Below are 19,608 nucleotides of genomic sequence, written 5' to 3' on the forward strand. Positions count from 1 at the left end.
ATAACTCATACTGCGTATTAGCTAGCATGATGGAGTTTCTATACTGCTGGGTGGGTGCTATGTTACTGATAGTGAACTTTATTTTATTCATAAGGTTAGTTAATAGAGTTGCCAACCGTCCCGTAAAAAACTGAATCGTCCCGTATAAAACGGAATCGTCCCGTATTCAGAGAAAATATTACGCGTTTCGTATTGAGCTGAGAAGGAACGCAGTTTGTCCCGTACTTCAGCTACGATGGAAAAAGACTCAAAGCTGGATTTATACTGTGTCTTTACGCTGTCAGCTGTCTCTTCTCTCATTCTCTCCCCCTCCCTCTCCTGTTGCTACTTGAATTATGAAACTGATCAATGATCAGCTGATCGGTATTTCTGAAGCAAGTCCCGTCTCTCAGGTTTGTTTATCTCCTCCTTTATGCCAGAAAGAGGAAACCAGAGGATGTCGCGTTAAACAACAGCAGCATGTTTAAGCTTGATCAGCTGTTGTTAGAATTTATTTAATATTACTTTCTAAGATCAGCTGATGTTTGCTGGAGCCACAGCTGTAAAAGCTGCTGGTCATGATGTCGGTTTGGATATGTGGTGAGAGGGAAACATGAAGATGAAACCAGGAGATGTCCTTATTGAATCATCAGAGCTGAACAGGTGATGGAGAAACAAGTTTACCTTTTAGGTGACATGAATGAGTTGAAGGGAAGTTATGAACTGTTTCCGAGAGACAAATAACACCAGGATCCTTTTCTAAGTAGCTGACAGCTGGTAACTGTGCAGGGACGGGTCTAGCAAAGTTTGTGCCAGAGGGGCCAGGTAGGGCATTACCTGGGAGAGGGGGCACAAAGAAATACTTTTCTTTCCTATTCTTATTTAAAATGTCTAGCTTTTATTAAATAATTATCCAAATCTTAAAACCAAAGTTTTTATCTGATGTATAGAAATCATACATATACCAACAAGACAGTATACTTCACTGTCACAACAGCGTTTGTTTTCATTCAAAGGTTTTATGGCTTTTCCTATAATACCTGGTGGGCCGGTCTGTAGTCAAAATGCCCGAGCCTATTTTTTGTCCCAGTCCAGCCCTGTCTACATATGCCTGTTGCTGCCATGGGCGTCGCATATACTTACGTCATTGTCATCAGACACTCTCACAAACAAAATCAGTAATTAGTTACGCAGCATGCTTACGGGAAAGTAACAGTAATCTAATTACATCTTTTGCAATAGTAATCTCTTACATTTCTTGTTACTTGAAAAAAGTAATCAGATTACAGTAACGCATTGCTGCCCATATCTGGTTGAGAGTCCAGCTCAGGTTTGATGATACCTGCAGTCCCACCCAGGATGGTGGTGTCATCAGCGTATTTGATGACAATGGAGTTTTCCTGGGTGGAGACACAGTCATAGGTGTACAGGGTGAAGAGTTTGGAGCTGAGACAGCAGCCCTGTGGAGATCCAGTGCTGACGGTGAGCTCAGCAGACACGTGTCCTCTCATTCTCACTACTTGTGGTCTGTCTTTCAAAAAGTCCAGAATCCAATTACAGGTTGGAGTCAGGATGTCGAGGTCTGTCAGCTTTAAATATTTAAATATACGTGGGATTACTGCCTGGGATAGTGACAAGTTTAAGATATCAGTGTACACACCAGCTAGTTGTTCCCCATAGGCCTTCAGTACTCTGGGGGATCTCCATCGGGTCCCACAGCCTTGTGGGTTTTCTCCTTTTTGAGAGCTTTCAGGACCTGTGTGTGTGTGTCACTTGGAAGACAGTGTCTGTGGGGTCACAAGGGGGCTTTCAGGGTGTGTCTGTGTTCAGCTTGTCAAACCTGGCATAGAAGGTATTGAGGCTGTCTGGAAGGGTGGTGTCTCGGGGGTCTGTAGTTGTTGTGGTTCCCCTGTAGTTTGTGACAGCTTAAATTCCCTGCCACATGCTGCGTCTGTTGTTGTTGAGGTAGTAGCCTTCAAGTTGTTTTGAGTGGTTTGCTACTCTGATGGACTTCTGCAGTTTGTAGCGGGCTCTCTCATACTCCACCTGATCTCCTACATTGAAAGCCTTCCTCCCTTCTCAGATTTTCAGTTTAATGTCTCCATTAAACCAGGGTTTTTGGTTGGGGAACCTACGCACAGCCCTGGGAGGGGCACAAATAGACGTACACCAGTTTATGTAGCTGCGCACAGTCTCTGTGTATTAGTGGATGGTTAGTTTATCAAGTGGTTTTTGTGTTTAGTGTTGCAGTGTTTTCTTGTTTAGACTGTGTATATGCACGTGAATGACTTTTGTGCTTTGAGATTTATCTTATTTGCACATTCTGTTTTTTTTTTCCTGCCATCATTGTGTGTGGTCGCTGTTGTTGTGGTGGTGCTGGTGATGCTGGTGACATTTTATCTTAGTTATTTGACTTTGCAAATTACACTGAACATGTCGAAAACCACAACAACTGTCATGGTTCCTTGAGCCAGTGTTTTTTTTTTTTTTTTTACATTCTAGTTCCGTTGTTATCCATCTTTCTGGGTCCGTTTCCTGGTTGATTGTCCTTGTTTGCGATCCATCTCCCTAATCATCATCTGTTTTTTTTTTCTCTCCATGGCTTTCTGCATTCCCTGTCTTGTCTTCTCATGCCTTGTCAGGCTAATACGTCTGTACTCCTGGTCCCCATGTTTTTTCATTTTTTGTTCCCATATTCTTTTTGTTGTGTTTCATCCTTTTGTCCTTTCAGTCTGCCATGTCCTCATGTCTGTCCATCCCCAATGTCAACTTTACATATCTTAGTCAAGTTTCAAAGTGTGTGTGCTATGTCCTCTTTTATTTTGTCAGCTCTCTGTTTCACGTGTGTATGTTCAGTTTTGCTCTCCCTGTCTCGTTAATCAAATGTAGTTCACCTGTGGTCCCTGGTGTGCTCCATCTCCCTGATTACCTCATGTGTATGTAAGTCCTCAGTTTCCCCCTGTTCTTTGTCACATTGTTGTCTTACATACTCTTAATGCTGTGTGCATCCTGATCCTTATCCTAGCTATAGTACTTCTTACATTGTATTTTATTCTCAAGTTCATAAGCCCCTGCAGAAAAGCTATGTAAAACTCATGTTTAGTCTCCTGTCCTGCACTAGGTGTTCTCAGTCTGTACACAGCCAGTTCATGACAACAACAAACAAACAAGTCCCCAACCCTATGAGGTGACAAAACTTAGGGGAAAAAAATTATACGAATAAATGCATAATTATTACCCCCATCTGCGAGCTCATTTGTTGACATGCTTACATACAAGTTAAATGGCTGCTAAACCCTATAAAAACTAAAAAAAAAGGCAGTGATCACTATCGGCCTCTCTTGATTTTTATTACCACTATTCATTTGAAAGCTCAGTTTTTATAACCTTACGATGTAACTACAGCCCAGCCCATGCAGCAGTACATTTCACAGATAGTGGTCACTACAGTGGACAGCTATTCAAAGGCTGTTTTCTTGTATTTGTGTCAGTGTTGACTTTCACATAAACCACTACATTGGACACTGATGCGTCATTCCATACCCTGCCACCTACTGGTCAACCAGTGGACATGTGTAAGTGGCTCTTTTAAAAGCACATGTTTTAAAAAATGAAGTTCAAAAATCTTTTTTTTTTTAATGCCTAAAGATGAATAAAAATACTTGATTGAGGTTGTCATATTTCATGCATAAAAGGGTTAAACATTACAAACAGACAGGAGATTAGAAGACATATTGGTGTCATATCCAGCATTTCACAGTTATTGCCAATGAAATGTTGCACAGTGCAGCATCTCCTGATTGTGAACGAATACAGTATGACATCATTTTCAATTAATGTGTCAAAGTAATTAATCAAAATATATTGGGTTTAACTAGATACGTTTTTTTTATTGTAAAAAATGTAGCTCTGAGGGAACTAAATATTGAACAGAAAATATATTGTAACATTCTGCAATCTCGAATACAAATTTCACAAAGTAAATTCTTGAAGAGCAGAAAAAATATTCATTTTCAAATATATTATTATATATTATAAAAATATTAATGTATTCTGGAACTATGAGCAAAGTTGTAATCATCATTACAGTACTGTGGACTTATTGCTTTGCTGATAATGAAAAACTTCAGGGGAGTTCATGATGACAAAAAGCTCCAAACACTGATGTAAAGTCGAGTTTCCCCTTTTGTTTTTGTGACCTCAGCAAGCTTGACTTGAAGCTGCAAAAGATTAAACAAAAATGATAATTATAGGGAAGAAATTTCTCTTTTAATTTTCTTTCTATTTAATTCTTTAGCGTTCTGCTCAACCAACTGGCAGAGCACATTTTCAGGCCCTATATCTAACTGAGGCTTTCACTGAAATTTGCCTACCTTAATGAGTCTTTTCTACGAATTGGTTTACATCTGTAATGACCAAACAATCCACCAGAAGGCACTGTGAATGTAAAAGGTTGGCTCTTCTTATCCCTCTCCCAACCAGGAAGTCAGAAACAAAAAACCATCCAACATATTTTGAATGTTTTTGATGAAACTAAGGTAGGAAGATATAATTTTTTTGATATATTATAGTGTTAGAGGACTTACTTAACAGATGTATGTCACTGGACAGCATTAAAAAAGTGAAATTAAATGTTTAATAATTTTTTTAAAAACTGGTCAACCAAACAGTTGATTTGTCACTTTATGGTGCTACTGCTAACATAACCTAAATGTTATTAAAATTGATTATTTGCCATAAAATCAGAACACTAGACCCATTTTGTTTATCTGTTGCTGTTGATAAATCACATTAAGTGTTAGCACAGCAAGAATATGCTGAAATAATTTCCTCAGTAAGTCATTTTTGTAACTTTCTGAGTTAATATTAGTAAATATTGTAAAAATCAAGAATAACATGTGGAAATCGCAAATATCACAACCAATTCCCTTTTATTCAAATTACAGTAGCTGGTAAATTAATATTACTAAGTTGTCAAAAATACAATTTCATGTTTAACAAGTACTGTATGGACGCTAAACAATTATATGGCAAAAAAAAATCACATGGTCCTGTGGCATGATACTCATGATACCATCCATCTTCTACCACAGTGTGTTTGAGGTCATGGTTTCATATGAAGCCATAAGAGCTGGCACGCTCCACCAGTATATTGCCAACAAACCAGATGAGTGGGGCTTTAAATTGTTCTGCCAAGCAAGTTCATCTGGCATCATCCATGACTTGCTGCTGTATCAAGGCGGATCTACATTCTTCAATGCTCCCCTCAGTGAAAAGGAGCAGAAGCTACCTCCAAGGGGCCAAAGTTGTAAAAAAAAAAACAAACAAAAAAAAAACAGTATGCAAACCCATAAAAGAACCTTAGCTCTTCACAAGTTTCAGCTTGGTCCAGAACTTGCACACCTCCTTGGGTGTCAGGTGCATTGCTACTATATGACCAAACTGCACTGGTGGAGCTCCCCTGATGGCAGACAAAGACCTGATGAAGAAGGGCCATGGAGCCTGTTATTACAGGTCTGATGAAGGTCTGATTGCAATAAAATGGTTTGACAACAAATGTGTCAACCTCCTAAACAATGCCTGTGGGTTCATGCCTCTTTGATTGGTCAAACGGTGGAGCAAAGAGTCCAACGCAAAGATCACCATTCCATGCCCATCACTCATCCCTGTATATAATTGGCATATGGGAGTTACAAGTTAAGGAGATGGCATATTCCACTGTTCGGATACATCCTTGACTTGAATACTACAAGAGGGACTGTGCCCTACTGGACCAGAAACCGATGGCTCTCAAAAGGTTTCCACCTGGCTGTGTCTGAACCAAGTTAACAAGCCAGCATCTAGAGTTGGACAACCATGATTCAGCTCTCCAAGACCACAGAATAAATGCTACACCCTAAGACCCCAACGACCGAAACCACAAGCAGATGTGCTTGATTTCCACTGTTTTTATTTTTTAAAACGAAAATGATTTTGCACAGTAGCAGTCAATCAGAAGTGGACTGAATGTGAGCATTTTGTGCTGTTGCACATTTTTCACAATTGCATAATAAAAACAATATGCATTTTGTTGTTTGATATAATACTTTCCTTTGATTGAATTAAAACAGCAATGTTCACTGGCATGCTACTAGAAATAAACTGTATCAATGCCCTGAATAGTTTTTGTTATTAATTTAATTATAATTTGGCCCTTTATTTGATTTTTTGCATGACATTTCATACGTTTACCATGAAGTGACATCTCAACCATTTGGTAAAGATCAATATTTTAAAAACTACAGGGTCTATTGAAAAAAAAAAAAATTGATTGTGGTTATTACTCACCCAAGTCAATATGAAATGCAAACAAAATTTTTTTTCCATTGCTGTTTTCTTGCTGTGGACCTCAAAGGGTTAATCAAACATTTCATACCTCAGCTGTCTCACTCTTACTATAGCGTTCTGCAACTGTGACTAACGTGAGGAGGCTTGGCTTTGGCTGCAGGTATTCCTGTATCCTTCTCAGCATCACACACGTGGGGACCATAAAACAGTTCAATAATACTTCTTCCTGAACTTTGCTTCCTCACAAGACCAAGCTGGCATCCTATGTTACACAGTTTTATCCCCCTGGATTAAGAAACATTTACACCAAACCATATTTTTGTTTTCTGATCCTGGAAAACGACTGAGATGAGCAAAGCCCAGAGAACACAAGATCCAACATTCAGACTCAAACAGCCTTCATAAATGAAGCGCACCATGTTGGTCCAATACTAGATACCATTATAGATCATATTACTGTGTATAAATAATAACCACGAAGCAAACTTTGAATATGCTGAGCATGAGGTCCCATCAACAAACTGTAAACAAACATCTACCAACTTCTGTATTGGAAGAGGTCATGCCTAAAAAATAGGACTGTTTCTCCGATCAAGGATCTGTGGAGTGTGTTAAACTGTGGTATAGGCAGCAGTCATTGAAATATTACAGTCCAAAGCCAAATGCAGAGGAAAGGGCAGCTCATACATACCAGGCCCACTGAACTACTCCACCTAGAAAGGAGAGGAGGGCTTCCCAATCCAGCAACAGCAGGTGACACATCATGCCAGCAATTTCTACCATGCAAATGGCGCAAGTCAAAGATCAGGTCCAAAATAACCAACACATTAAACATTCAATGCATACCTCTTCTGTTGTATTATGTTCGGCCGGACAGCGAGTGGTAAACCTCACATCCCAGTACAAACAGGAGACACCCCAAGCAAGAGGTCTCTACAGGGAGTGCAGAATTATTAGGCAAATGAGTATTTTGTCCACATCATCCTCTTCATGCATGTTGTCTTACTCCAAGCTGTATAGGCTCGAAAGCCTACTACCAATTAAGCATATTAGGTGATGTGCATCTCTGTAATGAGAAGGGGTGTGGTCTAATGACATCAACACCCTATATCAGGTGTGCATAATTATTAGGCAACGTCCTTTCCTTTGGCAAAATGGGTCAAAAGAAGGACTTGACAGGCTCAGAAATAGTGAGATATCTTGCAGAGGGATGCAGCAGTCTCAAAATTGCAAAGCTTCTGAAGCGTGATCATCGAACAATCAAGCGTTTCATTCAAAATAGTCAACAGGGTCGCAAGAAGCGTGTGGAAAAACCAAGGCGCAAAATAACTGCCCATGAACTGAGAAAAGTCAAGCATGCAGCTGCCAAGATGCCACTTGCCACCAGTTTGGCCATATTTCAGAGCTGCAACATCACTGGAGTGCCCAAAAGCACAAGGTGTGCAATACTCAGAGACATGGCCAAGGTAAGAAAGGCTGAAAGACGACCACCACTGAACAAGACACACAAGCTGAAACGTCAAGACTGGGCCAAGAAATATCTCAAGACTGCTTTTTCTAAGGTTTTATGGACTGATGAAATGAGAGTGAGTCTTGATGGGCCAGATGGATGGGCCCGTGGCTGGATTGGTAAAGGGCAGAGAGCTCCAGTCCGACTCAGACGCCAGCAAGGTGGAGGTGGAGTACTGGTTTGGGCTGGTATCATCAAAGATGAGCTTGTGGGGCCTTTTTGGGTTGAGGATGGAGTCAAGCTCAACTCCCAGTCCTACTGCCAGTTTCTGGAAGACACCTTCTTCAAGCAGTGGTACAGGAAGAAGTCTGCATCCTTCAAGAAAAACATGATTTTCATGCAGGACAATGCTCCATCACACGTCAAGTACTCCACAGCGTGGCTGGCAAGAAAGGGTATAAAAGAAGAAAAACTAATGACATGGCCTCCTTGTTCACCTGATCTGAACCCCATTGAGAACCTGTGGTCCATCATCAAATGTGAGATTTACAAGGAGGGAAAACAGTACACCTCTCTGAACAGTGTCTGGGAGGCTGTGGTTGCTGCTGCACGCAATGTTGATGGTGAACAGATCAAAACACAGACAGAATCCATGGATGGCAGGCTTTTGAGTGTCCTTGCAAAGAAAGGTGGCTATATTGGTCGCTGATTTGTTTTTGTTTTGTTTTTGAATGTCAGAAATGTATATTTGTGAATGTGGAGATGTTATATTGGTTTCACTGGTAAAAATAAATAATTGAAATGGGTATATATTTGTTTTTTGTTAAGTTGCCTAATAATTATGCACAGTAATAGTCACCTGCACACACAGATATCCCCCTAAAATAGCTAAAACTATAAACAAACTAAAAACTACTTCCAAAAACATTCAGCTTTGATATTAATGAGTTTTTTGGGTTCATTGAGAACATGGTTGTTGTTCAATAATAAAATTATTCCTCAAAAATACAACTTGCCTAATAATTCTGCACTCCCTGTAAGTGCAGAAACAAGTTGGGTTAAGCAGACGGGAAATGCGACTGCCAGTGAGCACAGAGCAATGACTGTAGAAATCAGATAACAGATTTTCTACAGTCATTGGCATAAAGAGGCAGGTCACAGAGCCTTATATACACAGCGCACCTGCTTGCAATAGGTCAGCAGATTCAAAATGCTGCAGATCACTCATTGAGAGCAGGTTTAAATCATCCTGTTACATTATTAAAACCTTTCCCCCATGAAAGAGAGAATTCTCTTGCTGTTCAAACAAAGTGTGTGAAATGCACAACGCTGAACTGTTGCTGCATTTTCAGTATAGTTAAATTTTATGTGTAATCCACCTGGTTAGTACAACCACATTCGTCAGTTCACTTAAGTAGCAGTTTTAACATGTTCATTTCCACAGAAAATGAGCACAGCGGGTAACAATTACAGATCACCTGGGTTACCTGTGGTTGTTTACATCCTCTGAGCGCCTGCTGATGTTTCTAGTCGCAATGGTGGGTATTGAAAATTTGATCTGTTTTCAAACAATAAGAAAGCATATAGATGTACAGTATTTTTTGGATATCAAGCACGTGAAGCACACTTTGTAACCAGTGTCTAATACATGTAGGCTAAGGGAAATTAATAATGTGAATAGAAAACATGCACAGAAAGTGTGAGAGTTTTAGTTTCTTTTTTAATAATTAATAAAGACACTATGCTGTGTGTGCAGTAAACATGAGCATTGGTCAGTTATAAAGGGATGTGCAATGTGTGTAAAACGTACTCCATTAGCTTAGGGCTATTGTCCCACATGGTTTTCTCAGAAATGTATGTGTCTTTGTCAGGTTGTTGTCATTACGTTTTCTTGTGCTGACCTTCATGCTTTGATTTATTTTATTTGCTCAAAGATTTGTTATCATTGTGCAGACTCCTCTTTTAGTTCTTCTTCTTATTATTATCATTATTATTGTTGTTGTTTTTAAGTTGCCTTTCTGACTGACTGCAAGTACAACCTGAGTTTCTTTCGGTGATAGAGTTAAACAATCTAGTTTAGAAGATACTAAATGTTTATAAGTGTAAATTGTAGATTTATCTGTCAGTGTTAATTCAATTTAATTACTTATTTAATTAAAAAATATTTTTTTTCAAGTGGAAATCTAAAATGAATGTCATGAATACATATTAACAAATGTACTTAAAAACAATACACAAATCTGTGCTGTACTTGTTAATATTTGTTTTCTTCAGGTCTACTTCAGTCTTTTAAAGATAGAAAATATGTCCCGAACAAAAATATTTTTTCAGAGTTTTTATTTAGGCTTTTGACATTAAAACAGAGACAATGGCATAAAAACATTTGCAACATGTGATCTCTCATGAGAATCCAATAGAGAATTGAGAAAAATGAATCTTAATTTGACCTAAATTGTATGGTATACAATCAAGTAATAAGAGTTAAAAACAACAACAACAACAACAACAACTCAAAAGAAAAGTATTCAAAGAGTAAATGAAAATCACACGATCATCTATATTGAAGCAGTTTTTCAATGAAATAGTTATCAGGCTTAGGCTTAAACCACTTGATACACATTCTATAGGAATATTAGATGCACAGCGTAATAATATCACAGAGATCTGGGGGAGGGGGGGGGATAAAGGAAGAACGTAAGTTACACACTCAGTGCTAACATTTCTCCTTATTTTCATTACATTTCAGGCTGTATTATTGTTCTGAAGGGAAAAACAGAAGATCATATTTACCAGCAACATGAACATATGAAATAATTATGAAAACATTTCTTTTGTGGCGGATATCTAAAAGCAAGCCTTACATAGGTGAGATAATTAATGCTTTACACAGAGTGAGCACTGAACTACTTAACTGTACATTCAGTATGACGGTATCATTCCTGTCGGTACAGGAGCAGGCCTCCTCCCAGGAACAGAAGCCCAGTAGTGAACCAGCCAATGTAGAGTGAGGCTCCCAGCTGTAGGCTGACACCTACTGTCATATCTGTCCTTGTAGGACTCACGAATGGTGATGTTGGCCATCCAGCAGACAGGTATGAGCACCAAGAAACCTGCAATGATGAAGACAACTCCAGAAGCAAAGCCCGCTTTGCGTTTTTGCCCATCATCCAACATGAAGTTAATGCGCTTGTTCCCGGCCACACCAAGCAGGATTCCAAAGATCCCACTGAGGATTGCGATAATCACGAGTGCTCTGGTAGCTTTCATGGCGTCATCTACCAGTTCTGGAACTACAACTTCATACCCAACGCATTCCATCTTGCCTGTGGCGTATATTGTACAGATTTTCCACAAACCATACCATGCCCCATAAATTCCATGATGGTACTCAGTATTAATGAAGACTTTCCAGGCAGGGAGAGCACAGATCATGATGGTCCCCAATACACCGTTGATGGCTAAAGCCAAACCCAAAATTTGTCTTCTACCAGCATCCATAATGAAGATCTTTAATCTGTTCAAAACAGTAAGTTGGTGTGTGCTTCAGAGCTGCAGTAATTGATCTTGTTAGTAACTGCTCATCAGGCAGGGTTTTATGCATCCTAAACATTAAACGCAAATGGGTTGTGGCTTTCTCACCCACTTGGGGGTGTGTCCATATGAAGCCTGTGTTGAGGCCCCTTATCATTATCATACATCTCTCTCTCTCTCCATCCATCAGGTGGAAGGAGGGCGATACTGCAGGTCACTCCCCAGCCCCTGGTGCACACAGGGGGAGCAAATAATAGATAATAAGATAAGATAAACTTTGATTAATCCCACAAGTGGGAAATTTCTTTGGTCACGGCAGAAAGTGGACAGTACAAAGTTAAGAGCAGCAAAAATTAAGAAAAAAAAACCTGAATAGAAGATAAGATAGAATAATATACTATACAAAATAGAATAAAATGCTGTTGCATCAGAAAAAAATGCACTACTAGAAGGAAAAAAAACTAAATAAATTTAAATTTAGACTTAAATTCAATTTTAAGAAAATAATTTGGGGGTAGGACTTAAAAGACTTAACATTTTTTAAATTAATTGATTAACAAAGACCAGAGTAATAGTACGGCATAAATAAATACAGAGTATAAAAAACAACAGTAATGAGTGAACAGGATTATTATTATCATCATCATCATCATTATCATCATCATCATTATTATTATTATTATTATTATTAAAGAACAAATGAAGTTGAAATAAATAAAAACAAATGAAAAGCAGGAAATAAAAGGGTTCAGGGAGGTCTGTACACAATGAGAGAAGTCAATGTTCAAAAAGAGAACAAGGAAACACAAGGAAATCACTAAGCAAGCTGGGGTTACACTGACAGAGGTTAGCACAACAATCCAGCAAAGAACTCCACTGAGGCCTTAAGTAGGGCAGAAGGAATCAACGGTGATAGATGGCAGGTGAACAATTAGCAACGATGGAAAACAGGTGAGTTTGAATTTAATTCTGGATTTAACAGGGAGCCAATGAAGGGAAGCCAATATAGGAGAAATCTGCTCTCTCTTTCTAGTCCCTGTCAGTACACTTGGTGCATCATTTTGGATTAACTGAAGCCTTTTCAGGGAGTTTTTAGGACATCCTGATAATAATGAATTACAGTAGTCCAGCCTAGAAGTAATAAATGCATGAACTAGTTTTATCTCAGTTGTTCTTCTGGCTGAAATTTGGTCCGTTTACAGCATCCTGACATGTGATTGCATTTGTCCTTACCTCTGGGAACCAGGGGCGTTTTTAGCCCATTTTTGGGTGTGCTGAAGCATCCCCAAAATGAATCAAAGCACCCCCAAAGATTTCTTACTTTTTTATTGGCAATATTTACTGTTTGCATGACACACTACTAAAAATATAAAAACCATAAATTCATACAGATTGAGACGTAATATTTTAACAACAAGAGTATAGATATCCCCCCCTCCAAAAAAAAGAAAAAAGAAAAAAAAGAATGGTTTGTTCCAGCTCGCTCTCCCCTGCTCTGGCTCTATCGCTCTTTCTAAAGAGCGATAGAGGTGTGAATGCCTGGCTTAAAACAAGACATGTTAGCTGTATTTAACCTTCAGTTACTCTTTATATAGTTGGGTAGGAGTCAGACGATGTTTCTTTTTAGCTGAAAAACATTACACCCAGGTAACCTGCAGTGTTGAAAACTTGTTTTCCGTCAATGGTGGAGGTGGTGGTGGTCAATGGTAACTTTATTGTCCTGAATGGGAAATTGATTTGCAGTATGTCCATACAGTGATATAAAAAAAACAAACACAACACATTCACACAAAAAATATAAGCCCCGACAACACAACCTAAATTTTATCATCAAAAAAAAAGTGCAGTGTGCGATGGCAACAACACTTATGGTTTAGTGTTATTAACCATGATAATAGCAGTAGGTACAAAAGACAATCTATGTCTCTTTGTCTTCACTGCAGGCTGTATAGGAATTTCTTTTACTTATGTATTAATCGCATTAATTTATTGTATAAGGCTTGGTGCCACTGAATTTTAACAAGTCTCACACTCATACATTAAGACAAATGGTGGGGGTGTAGTAAGGAAGTTGGGTGAAGCAGACAACTCCACAGGAAGAATCTTTTGTCTCTTCGAGGACTCTGGGAGGTAGCAGGGAGTGTGAACCTTAAGGTGTGAAACAGCTGTGTACTGCCTTTTGTTCCTGAAGAAGGTATGTAACTGTGAGCCATGCTAGGCTCAGTGAGACTCTGCTGATCGCCTGCCCTGCGGTCATGCAGGCTCTCCACCAACTTGGTTTTCTGTTCTTTGTGTGTTTGGATTAAAGAATGTTAGCTACCGCTCACCGCTTGTCTGCAGGCTTTATTTAATGGAAAACTTCCACAACAAGGCACTTTAGAACGACGACCTGATGGAAGCAGTTGAAAATCATTAAAGAGGGAGATTATTGGATGATGGGGTGGGCGCAGTCTTCTCTGCGGTGGGGTCGGGTGGGCTGTTCCAGACTCTGTGGGGCGGTGCTGCTGCTGTGGGCGCCGGTCCGGATGGGCCTGGGCCCCCTTGCCCTGGTGCGTTCCAGAGTGTGGGGGTGCCTACTGGAGTCAGGGGGGGAGCTGGCCCCAGGGAGGGGCCGTTTGCCCCTCTCTTTCTTCCCATCCTCAGCTGCCTCCCTCTTCCCGCTCCACCACACCCACACACACACAGGGCTTGGGGTGCAGGTGTGTCACCAGGGTGCACTCCCCCTCTGTCCCCTTCTGGCCGCTTGTGCCTCAATTTTATTCCGCAACCTAGACAACCACATTACTCATCCTCTCATGACACATACATATAGGGCCTTGTGGACGCTGTATAACGTGCCGTTATACAGCGTCCACAAGATGGTCTGTGTATTCAAACCCACATAGGCGCTGGTGCCCTACCCTCATTTTTAAATGCATATAGACACTGAGAGTTTTCGGGAGGAGCCGTGCTGCTCTGTGGCAGGAAGCACCATGCCCTCCTGTGTTTTAAATGCACTTTAGAACAGCACGCAGCAACACTACATATGAGCAGGTGGAGGGAGGTTCGGGGTCTTTACACCCCCCCGTTCTGTTAACCGTCGGGGCTGGGGGGCTGGGAGGAGGTGCTGGCCGTCAGATTGGGGTCTGGGATGCGGGGCCTCCCTGCTACTGCAGATAAGGAGGCGGTCTGCTTTCCTCCACCCCAGAGAGAAGGGTTACATCTCCTGGGTCCGGGTGCAGTTTACCCCTCTGGAGGCAGGGGTACCTGGACTTGGGATATGGAGTATGTTTGGGGAGTGTGACTTTGTGTACAGTGTCTATTTGTGTCTGTCTCCACGTCAGGTGAGTGCCGAGTATTTATTTGTGTATATGGGGGTGGGAATGCACGTTTGTGTCTGCGTGCGCGTGTTCGTCTGTGTCTATATGTCAGGTTGGGTCTTAGACTCCACCTCTCTGGGAACATCTCAGGCTGTCCGAGGAATGGAGGCCTATCTCCCCTCACCACACTCCCTGCCGGTGGTTGATGCCCTCAGACGTTGGTGTGTTGGTGGTTCTTGGTGCCTGGGGCTGGGCGTTCATATGTACCGACTCACTCCTGGTGGCCGATTGGCGGGGCCTGGCGCCTGTGGCCCGGCTAGGCCCCTTCCGGGGGGTGGGGTGCCCTCTGGGCTCTGGGCCTGAGGCCTGGTCCTCTCTGGCACAGCTGGCTGCCGGCAGAGCCCGCGGGCACGCCACTGCAACCCCTCTCCTCCTTGGGTCCTCATACTCTGGGGCCTCTGGATGTCTGGACCACACAAAGGCAAATGTGTCCGACAGTTAAAGGTATAAGAATATGGAATTCTCTTCGAGATAATCTCAATCTCAAATATGCACAGTTTTAAAATGTGTTAGATACTTAAAATGATAAATCAATATGAAGAACACAAAAGTAATTTGGGCTAAATGTGGAAGGAACAATATTTCTTTGCCATCTAGTAGTGTTGTATATTGTTGATTATACTGATTTATTGTTTAGTTTAACATGTCTTGATATGTAACAATGCAAGAGTGTTTTTGGGGTTGTTGGCGCCCTCTTGTAAGGATAATTAGATTTCAGATAGGGGGCAGGTGCTAATAAGAATTTGTTCTTCTTCCTGTTCCTTTTTCACCCATGAGTGCAGTGTTATATTAATGGGAAAGAGGATTTGTATGTAGGAAATGAAATGCAGTTTAAAGTAATACAGTTACTTTTCCTAGTAATTAATTACTTTTATAATACTGTAACTCAGAATCAGAATCAGAATGGGTTTTATTGCCAAATGTTGAGCAGGTTTACAACATTAGGAAATTGCTGCGGTGCTTCAGTGCAAACATGCTGTCATAAATTGCGCTTAAATAGACATGAAAAAAATAAAAGTAAGAATAAGAATTAAAAGTGCTACGTAGAAAGATATATGCATGAGATATACATGAGATATATACATGAGAATAAGAATTAAAAGTGCTACGTAGAAAGATATATACATGAGTGCAGGTGGTGATCAGTGCCAAAACATGGAATCATGCAGTGAACACAGCGTAGGGTCATGAGTTAGTGGTGGGGACAGTCGTACGTTTATTGTTCATGTGTCCAACAGCAGAGGGGAAGAAACTGTTCTTATGGCGAGAGGTTCTGGTGCGAATGGACCGGAGCCTCCTGCCTGAGGGGAGCAGGTCAAACAGACTGTATCCAGGGTGAGAAGGGTCAGCTGAGATCCGAGCTGCACGCCGCAGTGTCCTGGAGGTGTACAGGTCCTGCAGAGATGGGAGTCTACAGCCAATCACCTTCTCAGCAGAGCGCACAACACGCTGCAGTCTCTGTTTGTAACTCAGTTACTAACTCAGTTACTTTTTTGAAGAACTAGAAACTGTAACTAATTACTTTTGTTTTTACAACACATGTAAAAACAAACACACATTTAGTTTTGTTTTTTTAATTATACTGCACTACAATTATACTGCTAGATAGATAAATCTCATTCCTCTCAATGGCCTCAGAGCAGTGAAAGGCAGCTTATACCGGTAAATACCAGAGTTTCATCCATAATGCGCATGTGAAAACTATGGGGGGAAAAAAGCTGCTGGTGTCTCAGCTTGCCCAGCTCAGTCAGTGTAATCGGGAGATGGACACGCCCACATTAAAGTGAGAGTCTGCCAGAGATTGACGTAATCAGTTTTCATCAACAATAGCAGACTGTGGCCACAAGATGGCAATAATGTAAAGGTTAGATGTATCTAAGGAGAAAGATTGCTATACTTTGGTCATTTCTTCTCTCTGCCCTTGAAGGAAATATTGTTTTTCCTACTTTGTTCTTCCTGTCTGGATGCGCGCTGCACGCCTGGTTGCACACATTATTTCAGCAGTACTTTGAGCTTGGAGCGGAAAGGCAGCATGTTTTTTGGGAGGAAAGGTTTTATTCATTTGATAATATAGGAATCATAACACACACATACATTAAGCAATCAAATAAATCAGCAAATGAATCACTTTGGCTGCTTTATTTCTGCCTTGATTATGGGTGAGATTGTGTTATATTAGGAAAATTAGGATATGACATGTAAAACTTAGTTATTTCATAGTATTTCCTTAACTCTTGAGCCACCATGATTTAATTGGCTCGGTTTGCATTTACCATACCTCTACTAATTCTTTAAAATTTGATAAAAATCTAGCTCCACGGTAATGAGCAGTAAGCATAAGACCACTTAAGGACGTTGGGCGTTCAAGTCTGTTTATGATCACTGTTTAAAGACATTCACATCAGTGACCTGCTGGGGAAAATTATCTCCACCTCCGTCATTCCTGTTCCTCTTTACACAAAGGAGCAGATACTGGCCCTGCCGATGAGTTAAGGACCTTCTACAGCCCTGCCCAGCTCTTATAGAGCAACTGTCTATCTCCTTGAAACTCCATTATTTTCTTTAGGCTGTGCTGGGAGACACAGCAAACCTTTTGGCAATGGCACATATTGAAGTGGCATCCTGAAGGAGCTGGACTAACTGTGCAACCTCCTGTAGGCTCCAGGTATTCCTTCATGCTACCATAATGACACTGACCTTAGCTGAATGCAAAACTAGTGAAAAAACGAACAAACGTAAAAGTTGAGGAAGGAAAAATATCAGAGGCCTCCACCTGAAAAACTGTTTGCTGTTTTAGGGTTGCGGCTTGAGGAGGAACAAATAGTGCAGCGGACGTCATCAAGTAATGACGCCATGCGTTTGCTATTTAGTTTAATTTAATAATGAAAAACACACTGTTAAGACAAGTAAAAGAAGCTTGATGCATACTGACACAGACTCAAATAGGGTCATTTGGCTTGTACTTCACAATAATCACTACAGTAACTGGATAGTGTTAATTACTGCATGTGTTATGGTTTCTATGTGTTAAAGTATACAAGCTTTGGCTTGGTTCAGACTAATTTAAATAATTTCATCAAAAGTTGAAACATGAGGCTTTGAGCAGATGTCCATGGGCCCGCCAGGGATTTTTTATTTTTTTTTTTTTTTTGTGACACAGCACTACCATGCACCTACTTTGAATTGTTCAGGTGAACTCAAAGCAAAAATGAAAATAGTCCCTCCCTCTTCCCGCTCCACCACAACCACCCACACATGCGGGGTCTTGGGGTGCAAGTGTGTCACTAGGGTGCCGGGGAGGCACTCCCCCTCTGTCCCCTTCTGGCCGCTTGTGCCTCAATTTCATTCTGTAACCTAGACATCCACCTTACTCCCACTATGATTACACATACATATAGGGCCTTGGGGGTGGGCACGTTATATGGCGTTCAGAGGACAGTGTGTGTATTCAACCTCACCTCTGGTGCACACTTTTCAATTTTAAATGCACAGACCTTGAGGGCTCTCAGTAGACCTGCTGCTCTCTGCCAGGAAGCACCATGCCCTCCATGCACTTTAGAACAGCATGCAGCAACACTACACCAGCGGGCAGATATAAGTTTGGGGTCTTCACACACCTCCGTTCTCTGTTAGCCATCGGGGCAGAGGGGCGGAGAGGAGGAGTTGGCCGTCCGATTGTCTGGGATGCGGGGCCACCCTGCTACTGTGAGGCCGGGGGAGTCTCCACCCCGGGGAAATGGGTAGCATCTTCTGGATCTAGGTGTGTTTCCCCCCTGGGGGGAGGGGGGAGCTGGGGGCTAGAGTATGTTCAGGGAGTGTAATTGTGTGTACAGTTTATTTTTGTGTCTGTCTCCACGTTGGGTGAGTGCCGAGTATTTGTTTATGTGTGCATGAGGATGGGAATGCACGTCTGTGTCTATATGTCAGGTCGGGTCCACCTCAGGCCCTCCAAGGTATGGAGGCCTATCTCCCCCCACCACACCCCCTGCTGGTGGCTGATGCCCTCAGGTGTCGGTGCGTTGGTGGTTCTTGGTGTCTGGAGCTGGGCGCTCAGGTATGTACCGGCTCACTCCTGCTGCCTGCTTGGGGCTCAGTACACTCTGGCACAGCTGGCTGTCGGCAGAGCCCGCGGGCACGTCACTGCAGACCCCTGTGGCTTCTGCTCCCTGGCTGCTGTGTGACCCCTCGTCTGGGGCTCTACTCAGCTCCTCAACTGAGGGTGACACGGTTGCCCCTCTGATGGTCCTCCTTGGGCTCTTGCACTCTGGGGCCTCGATCTGCTGCTTCATGCCCTGGGGGACGGGGTGTATAAATAAATTATGCTAGCTTGGACACTGCTAGCATAATGGACTGTGTTTGTTTTTTTTGTTTTTTTTTATAAATGGGGCTCCCACACAAACGCCCCTGCCCCAAAAAAGGCATATACCTTTGACGTTGCATGACGAACACCGCATTCCTTGTCCACATGTAAACGCAAAAACTGAGTTTTCGAATATCTCCAACCTGACTGGAGTGGGGTTTTTTTTAAAGTCTCTGTTTTCGATAAATCAAAATGCAGTTTTTTGTGGACAAAAGGCCCAAACGCATAGAGAAAGCTGCGTTTTCAAAAATACCCATGTAGGTGTGGATGTAGTGTAAAAGAGTTAGTAGTTTACCTGTAAGTTGTTGCAGTTGTTTAATTTAATTTGTTTAATTGTTTACTAAATGTTTGAGGTGTGAAATATATTGCAATGGAGTTAGTTGCTTTCTCACTATGTTTCAGTATTATTTTTACACGTCCACAATGGCTGACAAGTTAATGTCACAGGCGGTCAAGTTTCTGCAAAACCTCAATAGACTGTATATTTGACATAACAATCAAATTAACTTCCAAGAGCTCCCATGCTTTGCTGATTACAGAATACTACTGGATTTTTAAAATACAGCCTTCTTACTGTAAAACTGTGCTGCAGTTTTTACAGA

General features: G+C 41.4%; 1 pseudogene; it reads right to left on the bottom strand.

Moving 5' to 3' along the window:
* Window positions 1-10,016: 10,016 nt before the first annotated feature.
* On the bottom strand, window positions 10,017-11,521 carry LOC120734054 (annotated as a pseudogene).
* Between the last annotated feature and the right edge of the window lie 8,087 nt (window positions 11,522-19,608).

This window comes from Simochromis diagramma, unplaced genomic scaffold (genome assembly GCF_900408965.1).
Source record: "Simochromis diagramma unplaced genomic scaffold, fSimDia1.1 OVJJ01000216.1, whole genome shotgun sequence".
In the NCBI taxonomy this organism is placed as follows: Eukaryota; Metazoa; Chordata; class Actinopteri; order Cichliformes; family Cichlidae; genus Simochromis; species Simochromis diagramma.